At 34.3% G+C, this 12289-nt stretch overlaps 1 protein-coding gene across 1 annotated transcript in view; it reads right to left on the bottom strand.

The window, feature by feature from the left end:
- The window catches only part of SLC44A5 (solute carrier family 44 member 5), a 408769-nt gene that overhangs the window by 294246 nt on the left and 102234 nt on the right, over window positions 1-12289 (bottom strand). The gene's annotated exons all lie outside the window — the stretch shown is intronic.

Here is a 12289-nt window from a genome sequence, read left to right as displayed (position 1 = left end):
ACACACATGCTGAAAGAATTATTGGCCTGTCACAATACTTAGGTTGCAATGAGAAAAAGACTGTGTCTGCGTAAATGGCCACAGAACTACTCTGACAATAACACTCAGTCAGACTAATTCACCATGTGCTATGCTCTCAGTCACCAAAACTGAAAGCTGGAAAACCAGGTCTGTAGTGTATCCTGCCACTATATGTGTAGGCTGAAGATGCAAAGACCTTAGGAAATGTAGGATACTTTTAGAGAGCTTTTTTTTTTTGTGTATATTTTGCTCTTCAGTTATATTTTATATTTTGTCCTTAAACACTAAGGGGGATAGTTTTCGCTAAACTTTATCTTTTTTTTTTGCACTTTTAAAGATTCATTTTTGTGACTTTTATGACATAATAAACCTGCACAAGTGTTTTTATCACTCTAAATTGGCAAAGTAACTTGATACATACTTGTCTGTCATAAAGTTATCTTAAAATAATTAATACACAGTATTTCCATTTTCCCCAAGGTTTTCATTATTCCACAAATGAGAAATTCTCACATTTGCAATTTTACTTTTGGGTCATTAAAAAATAGAGAAAAGCAAGCACTGCTGTTAAATATTAGGCGCCTTTAGGGGAAGTGGTAGTAATGTGGAAGGAGCATTAAAGGGATTCTGAGGGACCAATAATACATATTTCTTAATATTTGTGGTAGTTACATGGATCTGTTTATTTTATAATAATTCATTAAGCTTCTCTCATATAATAATGTGTATATTTTTCTTTATATATATGTAAATAAAAACATTAAAAATTGCATAGAACATAGAAATTTTGAAAATTTGTATCTCAATACTATGCTAATCCTATATTCATGAAATTTTCAGTTTTGCAGATAAAATGTAGACACAACCACAGAAATATATCTTTTCTTTTCCTTTTGCTTTTACTAAAAAATAAAAATCTTTATACAAACTACCAAGCAAAGGATGTCAATACTGGAAATTAATTTGAAATCTGTACATGTAAAACCATTGTGGAAGCCTGTCATAAAAGTTCTAAATTAGTGCAAAACCATTGTCTTCTTTGCCTCGGTAAACAAAAATTTTCTGTAATTAGGGAAATACCTCTGTATCTCCCAGTATGTCAGAGAAAGTAATTATTTCCTTTATTTTATAATTTCAAATTTTATTTTAGATTCAAGTGGTACATACATAGGTTTGTTACATGGGTATAGTGCATGATACTGATGAATGATCCCATCAACCAAATAGTGAGCACAGTACCCAATAGGTAGTTTTTCAGCTCTATCCCCTTCCCCTTCTTCCCCTTCTAGTAGTCTTCAGTGTCTAATTTTCCCATTTTTATGTCCATTTGTACCCAGTGGACATATGGACTATCAATAAGAATATGCAGTATTTTTGGTTTTGTTCCTGCATCATTTCATTTAGGATGATGGCCTCCATCTGCAACCACGTTGCTGCAAAGGACATGATTTTGTTCTTTTTATGGCTGCATAATATTCCATGGTATTTCACAGTATATGGAAAATATTTTCTTTATCTACATTTTCTTTATTCAGGCCACTGATAATGGGCACCTAGTTTGATTCCATGTCTTTGTTACTGTGAATAGTACAGTGACGAACAAATGAGTGCATGTGTCATTTTGGTAGAATTTGTTTTCCTTTGGGATAGTAATGGGATAGCTGGATCAAATTGTAGCTAAGTTCTTTGAGAAGTCTCCAAACTGCTTTCCACAGTGACTGAACTCATATACTTTTCCAACAACATTATATAAGTCTTCCCTTTTCTCTGCAGTGTCATCATCATCTGCTATTTTTTGTCTTTGCAATAATAGTCATTCTGATTAGTGTGAGATGATATTTCACTATGGTTTTTACTTTCATGTCTCTGATGATTAATGGTATGGAGCATTTATTCATACTTTTTTTGGTTCTTTGTATGTCTTCTTTTGAGAAGTATCTGATCATGTCCTTTGCCCACTTTTTAATGGGGTTATCTGGTTTTTTGTTATTGAGTTCTTTAAGATACTTTTGGATTTTAGATATTAGACCTTTGTCAGATGCATAGTTTGCAAATAATTTCTCTCACCCTGTGTGTTGTTGTTTAATTTTCTGATAGTTTCTTTTGTTGTTCAAAAGCTATTTAGTTTAGTTAGGTCTCACTTGTTTTTTGTTTTGTAGTAATTATTTTTGAGGAAGGACTTAGTCATAAATTATTTGCCAGGACTAATGTCCAAAAAGACATTTCCTAGAATTTCTTCTAGGATTTTTATAGTTTGAGGTCTTACACTTAAATATTTAATCCATCTCGCATTAATTTTTATATATGGTTCAAGATAGGGGTCTAGTTTCATTCTTCTGCATATGGCCAGCAAGCTATTCAAGTATCACTTATTGAATAGAAAGTTCTTTCCCCATTGCTTATTTCTGTTGACTTTGTTGAAGATCAGACAGCTGCAGGTATTTGGCTTGATTTCTAGGTTTTCTATTCTGTTCCTTTGGTGTATATGTCTGTTTTTGTACCAGTACAATGTTGTTTTGGTTACTGTAGATTTATAACATAGTTTGAAGTTGGGTCATATCATGCCTCAAGCTTTGTTCCTTTCGCTTAGGATTGCTTTGGCGATTCAAGTTCCTTTTTAGTTTTATGTGAATTTTAGAATAGTTTGTTTCTAATTCTATGAAAAATAATATTGATAGTTTGATAAGAACAGGGTTGAATCTATAGATTGCTGTGGGCAGTATTGCTATTTTAATATTAATTTTTCAAATTCATGAGCATGGAATGTTTTTTCATTTGTGTCATCTATGACTTCAGCAGTGTTTTGTAGTTCTTCTTGTAGAGATCTATCACCTCCATGACTGGATGTATTCCTAGGTATTTTATATATTTTTGTGGCTTTTGTAAGTGGGATTGCATTCTTGATTTAACTCTCAGATTGAATGTTATTGGTGTAGAAATCCTACTGATTTTTGTACATTTGTTTTGTATGCTGACACTTTCCTGCAGTTGTTTATCATGTCTAGGAGCCTTTTGGTGGAGTCTTTTGGGTTTTCTAGGCATATAATCATATTATCAATAAAGAGAGATAACTTGACTTCTTTTCCTATTTGGATCCCTTTTAGTTATTTCTCTTACCTGATTGCTCTGTCTAGGACTTTCTGTACTTTGTTGAATAGGAGTAGAAATCCTTGTCTAGTTCCTATTACTATTCTTTTTTTTTTGAGACTGTGTCTCACGCTGTCACCCAGGCTGGAATGCAGTGGCTTGATCTTGGTTCACTGCAATCTCTGCCTCCCAGGCCCAAGTAATCCTCACACCTAAGCCTCCCAAGTAGCATGGGACCACAGGAAACATGCTCAGCTAATTTTTGCATTTTTTTTTTGTAGACATGGGGTTTCACCATGTCACCAAAGCTGACAGTTCCTATTCTTAAAGAGAATGCTTTCAACTCTTGCCCATTTAGTATGATGTTGGCAATGGGTTTATCACTGATGGTGCTAGTTATTTTGAGACACATTCTTTCAATCCCTAGTTTGTTGAGGGTTTTTATCATGAAACGATGTTAGAGTTTATTGAAAGCTTTCTCTGCATCTATTGAGATAATCATATAGGTTTTGTTTTTATTTCCATTTGTGTGGTTAATCACATTCATTGATTTGTGTATGTTGAACCAATCTTGCATCCCAAGAATGAAGCCTACTTGATTGTGGGAAATTGACTTTTTGATGTGCTGCTTCATTTGGTTTGCTAGTATTTTATTGAGGATTTTTTGTGTCTATGTTTATTAGGGATACTGGCAAGTGGTTTTATTTTTTCATTGTGTCTTTGCCAGGTTTTGGTACTATGGCGAGGCTGGTTTTGTATAACCAGTTAGGGAGAAGTCTCTCTTCCTTGATTTTTTAGAATGGTTTCAGTATAATTGGTACCAGCCCTTCTCTGTACAACTTATACAATTCAGCTGTGAATCTGTCTCATCCAGGGCATTTCGGGGGTTGGTAGGTTTTTTATGACTGATTTCATTTCAGAACTCAATATTGGTCTGTTTAAGATTTCACATTTGCCCTGATTCAATCTTGAGAAGTTGTGTGTTTCTAAGAATTTATCCATTTCTATACATTTTTTAGTTTGTATGAATAGAGTACACACTCAACATTAGAACACCAAGATATATAAAACAAGTACTTCTAGACCTACAAAAAGACTTAGGTAGCCACACAATAATAGTGGGAGACTTCAACATCCCACTGACAGTGTTAGAGAGGCCATCAAGGCAGAAAGCTAACAAGGAAATTCTGAACTTAAATCTGACACTTGACCAATTGGACCTAATAGACATCTACAGAATATTCCATCCATCAACCACAGAATATATATTCTTCTCATCTACACATGCAACATACCCCAGGATTACCACATGCTAAGCCATAAAGCAAGTCTCAATAAATTAAAAATTGTACCAACCATACTGTTGGGCCATAGTGGAATAAAAATAGAAATCAATACCAAGATATCACACCATTACATGAAAATTAAACAACTTCCTCTTGAATGGCTTTGGGAAAACAACTTGAGATAAATGAAAACAGAAACAATTATTTGAGATAAATGAAAACAGAAACATGTCATTCCAAAATTTCTGGGATGTAGCAAAAGCAATGTTAAGAGGAAAGTTTATAGCAATAAACACCTACATCAAAAAGTTAGAAAAATCTCAAATTAACATTCTAATATAATACCTAGAGGAATCAGAAGAACAGTGACAAACTAACCCCAATGCTAGCAGAAAAAATTAAGTAACTAAAATTAAAGTAGAACTGAACAATATTGAAATCCAAAAATCCATATGAATAATTAATAAAATAAAAAGTTGGTTTTTTGAAAGGATAAACATGATTGATAGATTGGTAACGGATTAACAAAGAAAAAAAAGAGAGGATCCAATTAAGCATAATCAGAAATTAAAAAGATGACATTACAACCAATCCCACAGAAATATAAAAATATTCTCAGACTATTATGAACATCTCTATGGATACAAACTAAAAAACCTAGATGAAATGGAGACTTCCTTCTTTATATAAAGAAAAGGCTACAAATAGAATGGAAGGAAAGAAAATATTCTTAGCACCATTGCTAAGAGAATAATTAAAAAAGAGAAGTAGGGAAGAGAGTGAAAAAATACTTAATGATTTGCCCTATGCCACACCACTGAGATGTTGACTCACAGTGGGTTTTTCTAGACCTTCTGAATAAGCCTAGGTAAATTATTTTTGTAGAATTAAAAGGAAATACATGTCATGATTGCAATGACAAAGCTGGGAACTAGAGAAAGTACATGGAATTAGATTTGGGTTGGGGGAATGGAAAAGACTTCAACACACTGACAGAGCTCTTCAGAAGTAGTTGATCTTTCTCAGACATATCCACAGACCATGCCCCACACCTGGTGCTTCACACTGAGATGAAAACCACTATGAAGGAATATCTATAAATATCTATGCTCACAGAAAATTCAAGACTTGGGAAACTAAGGTTTCATTTTTAATTCAAACTGAAAGTTTGAGTAGGGGATGAGAAAAGAGTAAGATAAATGAATGGTTATGAGATTATGCAGTTTGATTTGGATTTCTGAAATTGTTTGATATCAAAAAAATAAATTCTTTAGTTGGGAAAAACATTCATCTCTTGAGAACTAGAAGACTTGATATGTTTGCTCACAAATTCACGACTTTGATCAGAAAGGCTTTAAATGGGAAATGAAAGTGGTAAAATAAAAATGTTCAGTTAAAACAATGAAAACAGAATGGTTACTTTGGAAGACATGAATGATACTGGAAGATGACTCACAATGGAAAAGATGCCCAATAATTTACAGGAGAAACCTATTTGTAAAGGGGAAGCAGATATGAGTTATGATCTAAGGTGTCTATACTCCAAAGCACAATGGGTCATAAATTTAAGAACCAACACAAGGAAGTAAATGGAATTTTATTTATTGAATCAGTAAATGTTTATTGAATACTGACTATGTGCTAAGTCCTGAGTTACAGAGATGAAATACAGTGCTTGAGAACCTCAATCCCTAAGACCCATAGTTTAGTGAATGAGGCAGATTACAGGGCTTACAATTACAGTATGGTATTTTAAATACCAATAAAAATTCATATGGGTTTCTGTGTGTATTATTCCATTCTCATGCTGCTAATAAAGACATATCTGAGACTGGATAATTTATAAAGGAAAGAATTTTAATTGACTCACAGTTCCACATGACTGGGGAGGCCCCCCAATCATGGCAGAGGACAAAGGAGAAGCAAGACATGTCTTACATGGCAGGAGGTAAGACAGTATATGCAGGGAAACTCCCCTTTATAAAACCATCAGATCTCATGAGACTTATTCACTGTCAAGAAAACAGCATGGGAAAGACCCACCTCCATGATTCAATTACCTTCCACCGAGTCCCTCCCATGAGACATGGGAATTATAAGAGCTACATTTCAAGGTGAGATTTGGGTGGCGACACAGCCAAACCATATCACTATAAAATCAGAGATGAGGGTCATCTAACACACACCAGACAGTCATGAAAAAACAAAAAGTAGGTAGACCTTTAGCAGAGTCCTAAAATGCAGCAGAGAGTCCAAGGATGTTCTAGAAAAATAAGGAAAATACTGTATTTCTCAAATTCAACAAGATTAATTTGCAACTAGATTTAAGAGATAAAAATGTATATCCTAGTGAAAATAAATCTCGATTGAAGACAGAGCAGTGATATGGATACAAAAATTGGAAAACACAAAAGGAGAGAGAAAGAGACATGAGACTATTCAGTGCAAGTACTATAGCCCATTTGGCCAGATGGGGAATATGAATATCGCATTCTGGATACATTTTAAAGGCAAAAAGGAAATGAAAACTCAAATTTACTTAACATACACTATAGAGCTACAAGACTATGCTAAACAAATTCACATATACTGCCTCAAAACATAGTAATTATGGGAAACTTTAAATAGTCAGGCATTCTGTGCAAGTCTATTTTCTAAATTCAGTGCATCTCATACATTCTCTCTTTTTTTTTTGAGATGGAGTCTCACTCTGTGTCCAGGTTTGAGTGCAGCAGTGCAACCTCAGCTCACTGTAACCTCTGCCTCCTGGGTTTAAGCAATTACTCCAGAATAGGTGGGACTACAGGAGCTTGCCACCACTCCCAGCTAATTTTTATATTTTTAGCAGAGACGGGGCTTCACCATGTTGGGGAGGATGGTCTGGATCTCTTGACTTCGCAATCTGCCCACCTCGGCCTCCCAAAGTACTAGGATCATAGGTGTGAGCCACCGTGCTTAGCCACATCTCATAAATTCTTAATGTGCCTTGATAGGAGTCCACGTTTGAGAAGTTATAAGAAAAAATAAAGATATCTCATCTCTGAACCCAGTTCTGATCAACAACAACAAAATTAATAGTTAACAAAGAAAAATGGTTGAAACTTTGGGAAAAATTCAAAATATTACCTTAGATCTTGCTATAGTCAGGAACAGAAATGCTAAATGTAGCCAGGCTTATATTCTAAATACAGTTAGACTTGCAAATGGACATTACTTTCTAAACTTTTCAAATATAGACTTCTTTTTAATGTTAAACATACATTTTATAGACTTTTACACGGTTATTATATCAGTTAATTAACAAAATACGTGAAGGCTACGGACTGGCAGGAGGGTTGAATAAACACTGCTATGATAAAAACACGTGGTTTTTAGAATTTGCTTGAAATTTTTATTCCAAAAAAATTACAAATACAAAATAATATAAAATCAGCCTAGCAGAGTATTTATTTTAAAAATATTATCTCTCAAATTTATTTTAATATATTCCCAGTACAATATCACCAGCATTATTTTTACAAAGGATTAACAAAATGATATAACTACTGCACATTTGTGAATGTCACTCTTATAAGATGGGAGGCCTGCTCTTGCCAGTAAGAAGTGGAAGCTTTCTCAGTTTGGGATGTGCATTACATCTTTAAGGCTAGCCTGGGGTCATTTACCAGATTATCTTTCCAAGCACTAATTAGCTACTAGCTTCAAAGAGTTAGTGAACTCCTTAAAAAGCAAATGATTTATTTCTTTCTCACCATTAGGGTCAAGTCAGACTATTCATTAATCCTCTTCCCATTCAAGTGAGGCACTGAAGAAACTCATATTCCCAACTAACGACTGGGACATTAAGTCCAGACGGGCTTACTGACTGGCAAAAGGCCATGAGAAGTTATGTGCAGGGCTGTGGCAGGAACTCATAAGCTTCTGGGTCCTGTGCTAAGTCCACAGAGCAATCTTGTTGATGTGCTATAGCTTGGCCTTAATAAATGAAAATGTGCTCATGTAAATAAGCATAGCCCAAGTAAAAAATAAAATCGTTAAGATATGGATTTCTCCTTGAATATATAACGTACTTTAAGGAGTTATTTTATAAAAGAAAAATAAAAATTGACTCAAAATTTATTTACAAGCAGATTTTCAACATCTAAGATGACTGACTGTGGTTCAATAAAGAATACTTAAACCAGAAATCCCTTTCATGTAATATCAAAAGAATCAAGTTTACTCTGAGACAAGGCTCCCAAAGATGGCAATCTGCATCTGGGTTTAGACCATGCATAATTAATCCCATTTTAACTAGAATGACTGACTATGCCTTCACCTCTGTAGATTCGTTTCTGGAGTTTTTTTCTTAAGCATTTTCTGAATCCAATTTTTAGTGTCTGAAGTTGGACTTAGATAAACATATTAACAGCTGAAAATTCTATCCAGCAATCATTCAACAATGATTTGGTGCCACACACACTGTATTGTTGTTAAAGTATGTAAGCAAAACAAACAAGTTCCTATTCTCATGAAGCTAATGAAAGAGACAATATAACATGCACACATGTAGGTATTACATGTAGCACTATGAAGCACAGTGATTGTAAGAGTATATTGGAGGTAATACACATAGTACCCATCATAATGGGGTAGGAGTAAAGGAGAAGGCAGTTGGGTAAGATTCTCCTGAGGAAGGCTCATGCAGAGCTAACTAGGAAAAGAGGGATGGGAAAGAAATAGCTATGGATTCATATCCCATATTTACATTTCCCACAGATATTTTATGCCGTTAGTTTCATTTTATTGTGTATTTGCTAACCTTGCCTACTTCATTATTATTACTAATTTACTTGGGGTGACCACAGTGTTCCAGACTTTCTCATTGATTACCTTACTTAATTCTGTTTGATTCTCACAATGACTCTATCAATTAGGTAGGATGATACTGTTAGGTTCATTTCACATATGAGAACCTTAAGCCTGAGATAAAGGACTTGCTCCATGTCATATAATTAGTAAACAGCAAATCCAGAATTGGAAGTCAATTGGAAGTAAAAAAAAGTAAAATCTTCTGTCCATTGCAATTGAAGAGAAGCTTGAATCTGAACTACACAGATAAGATTAAACAGAAAGGAGAAGTCCTAAAGTTGCTTATACAGACAGCCAACATTTATAATTGAGGCAAAGATTATTTGAAGTCTGAATGAAATGAACTGGTATAATACATTATACAAATTCACTTGCCAGTATATACTATTTTAATGGAGGAATCATGTTCATTACAATGCAATCATTTGGCTTCTCAAATTCATAGTTAGATATTTTATTCATAGAGTTCAAAATATAAGCATTTATAAAGTGCAGCTTTGTCCATAGCTTTATCAATTGGTACTAGACAATTGGATGTATTAAACTGTCCTATAACACAAAAGCTTAAGAACAAAACCTGCTTGATTTGTAGAATATATCAGAGTGCTAATACTAAATTTGAAGCCTATCTCAAATGGAAGATACAAACAAGAAAATGTGTTTTCTTTTTTACATCGAAAACAATTCTAGCTAGATTTAAATTCATAGTTAAAACTTGCCAACCACTCCCTAGGGAATGAATGCTATTCACCAGTCTTGACTGGTTACACAGCTAGAGGTAGACAAGGAGTTCCAATCCAACACACAAAAGGGAGCCTTAGAAGAGAAAATTATATTTTTCCTAATGACTCTTCTATTTATTGCATGATGATTATATTGAATCTTAATCTAATTTTAAATCACTGCTATATAAAGGACTGCCATAGTATCATTGTCTATTCAAATGACAGCTCTGTTGCACAGCCTGGAGTACAGTGGTGCAATCAGAGGTCACTGAAGCCTTGAACTCCTGGGCTAAAGCTATCCTCCTGCCTCAGCCTCCCAAATAGCTAGGAGTACAGGAATGTGCCACCACACCTGGCTAATTTTCAAATTTTTTTGTAGAGGTGTAGTCTCTCTATATTGCCCAGGCTAGTCTTGAACTCTTGGCCTCAAGCAATTGTCCCTCTTCAGCCTCCCAAAGCACTGGTGTCACTGGAGTGGGCCATCAGCACCTGGTCCCCTTGTCACTATTAATATAAAAAAACTGTACTGGTTGGCTCTTGTTTAATGTCTCTTCTTTATATTTATTTGAACCAAAAATTACTAGCTAAGACTTGATAGCTGTATACTTTAAATCCACCCTGAAAGCTGATCTATATTCTCATATGCTTGCCTTTCAACCAACATTTGCCTGTCACACCAAAATTCTGAAAGTGACAACAATTTGTAAAAATGTGTTATATTTCCAGATGAGTCAGTGCAGTCATTATGTGAAGTACTCAGGTACTTGACGTGTCCCAAAGGAAATGCTAACATGGCGTCCAAGTGAAAAACAGAGGCATAACAGACACTGAACGTATGTGATTCATTTCTTTTTGGACTCATTCCTTCTAATCTGAGATAATCGTTTTAATCTCTCTTTTACCAAAATAAATTGTATTGGTAACACATTATTTGATACTTCATTAGGTAATTAGCATCTTTAAACATACATCATAGGAAAACATGGATTCCACAAGCTAAGCAGTTCATTTCAGACTATGCAAAGGCAACAAAAGACTTTTGATTTAAATGCTAAATTATGAATAAAAGTGAATCTTTGGGTCAAAAGAACTACATTGATCTATGAGTACAAACCCAGACCATATTTTCAGTACAATTTTGAGATACCTATTAAGACTGAAAAGAAAACATGATGTTTTGCTACAGAAACTGTAATTTTATCTTCTCTGAGTATCTGTCTTTCAGGTACATGGACCTTACGGATGGCGATCAACTGATAAAATAAGACATAAATAAAATCAGAAAAGTTTTTTAAATCCAAGTAATTTTATTGAGCTATATTAGGACCTCATAGCTGGACTGTATGCACCATGAGACTCTTGGCAGTATTAATTGCAGCATACCTTGAACGCCCCAATATTAATGCAGTTCAGCTTATCACTCTATCACTCTTCACATTTTGTGTGTTTCACTTTTTTCACCTTTTTTGGTTATTATAAACTTCTATCTATTTTACTGTAAATTGACAACTTATAATTGTATAAATTTATGGAGTACAAATGATGTTATTATTTATGAATATGCAGAATAATTAAATCAAGCGATTTAACATTTTCATCACCTCAAATACTTAATGTTTTGTGGTAAGAACATTTGAAATTTACTCTTAGCAATTTTGAAATATACGATATTCTATTATCAGCTATATTCACCATGCTGCATAATAGATCTCAAAAGAAAACCAAGCATATTTCTCTTGTCTGAGATTTTGTGCCCTTTGACCATCATCTTCCCATTCCCCTCACACCTCAGCCTCTGTAACCACCATTCTACCTTCTGCTTCTATTAGTTCAATTGTTTTAGATTCCACATATAGGTAAGAATGTGAGATATTTTCTTTCTGTGCCTGATTTATTTCACTCAGCATAATGTTCTCCAATTCTATCTATGTTGTTGCAGGTGACAGAATTCCTGCCTTCTTTAAGGCTGAATAGTATTTCATTTTTTTATCCATTCATCTGTTGATGGACATTTAGGCTGATTCCATAACTGGTCACTGTGAGTAATTCTGCAGTTAACATGAGAATCCAGGCATTTTTTCAGCAAACTAATTTCAAATATTTGGAGTTAATACCCAGGGATAGGTTTGCTGGATCATATGGTAGTTCTGTCTTTAGTTTGCTGCAGAACCTCTATAGCGTTTTTTATAATAGCTTTACATTCCCAACAACAATGTACAAGGGTTTTCTTTTTTCCCTATCCTTGACAACATTGTTATCTTTTGTGTTTTTGATTATAGCCATTTTGACAGGTATGAGATAATATCTCATTGTGGTTTT

Source organism: Sapajus apella, unplaced genomic scaffold, assembly GCF_009761245.1.
Source record: "Sapajus apella isolate SASKATOON/1434 unplaced genomic scaffold, GSC_monkey_1.0 scaffold36, whole genome shotgun sequence".
Classification (NCBI taxonomy): Eukaryota; Metazoa; Chordata; class Mammalia; order Primates; family Cebidae; genus Sapajus; species Sapajus apella.
This window is presented reverse-complemented; position numbering and strand designations above follow the sequence as displayed.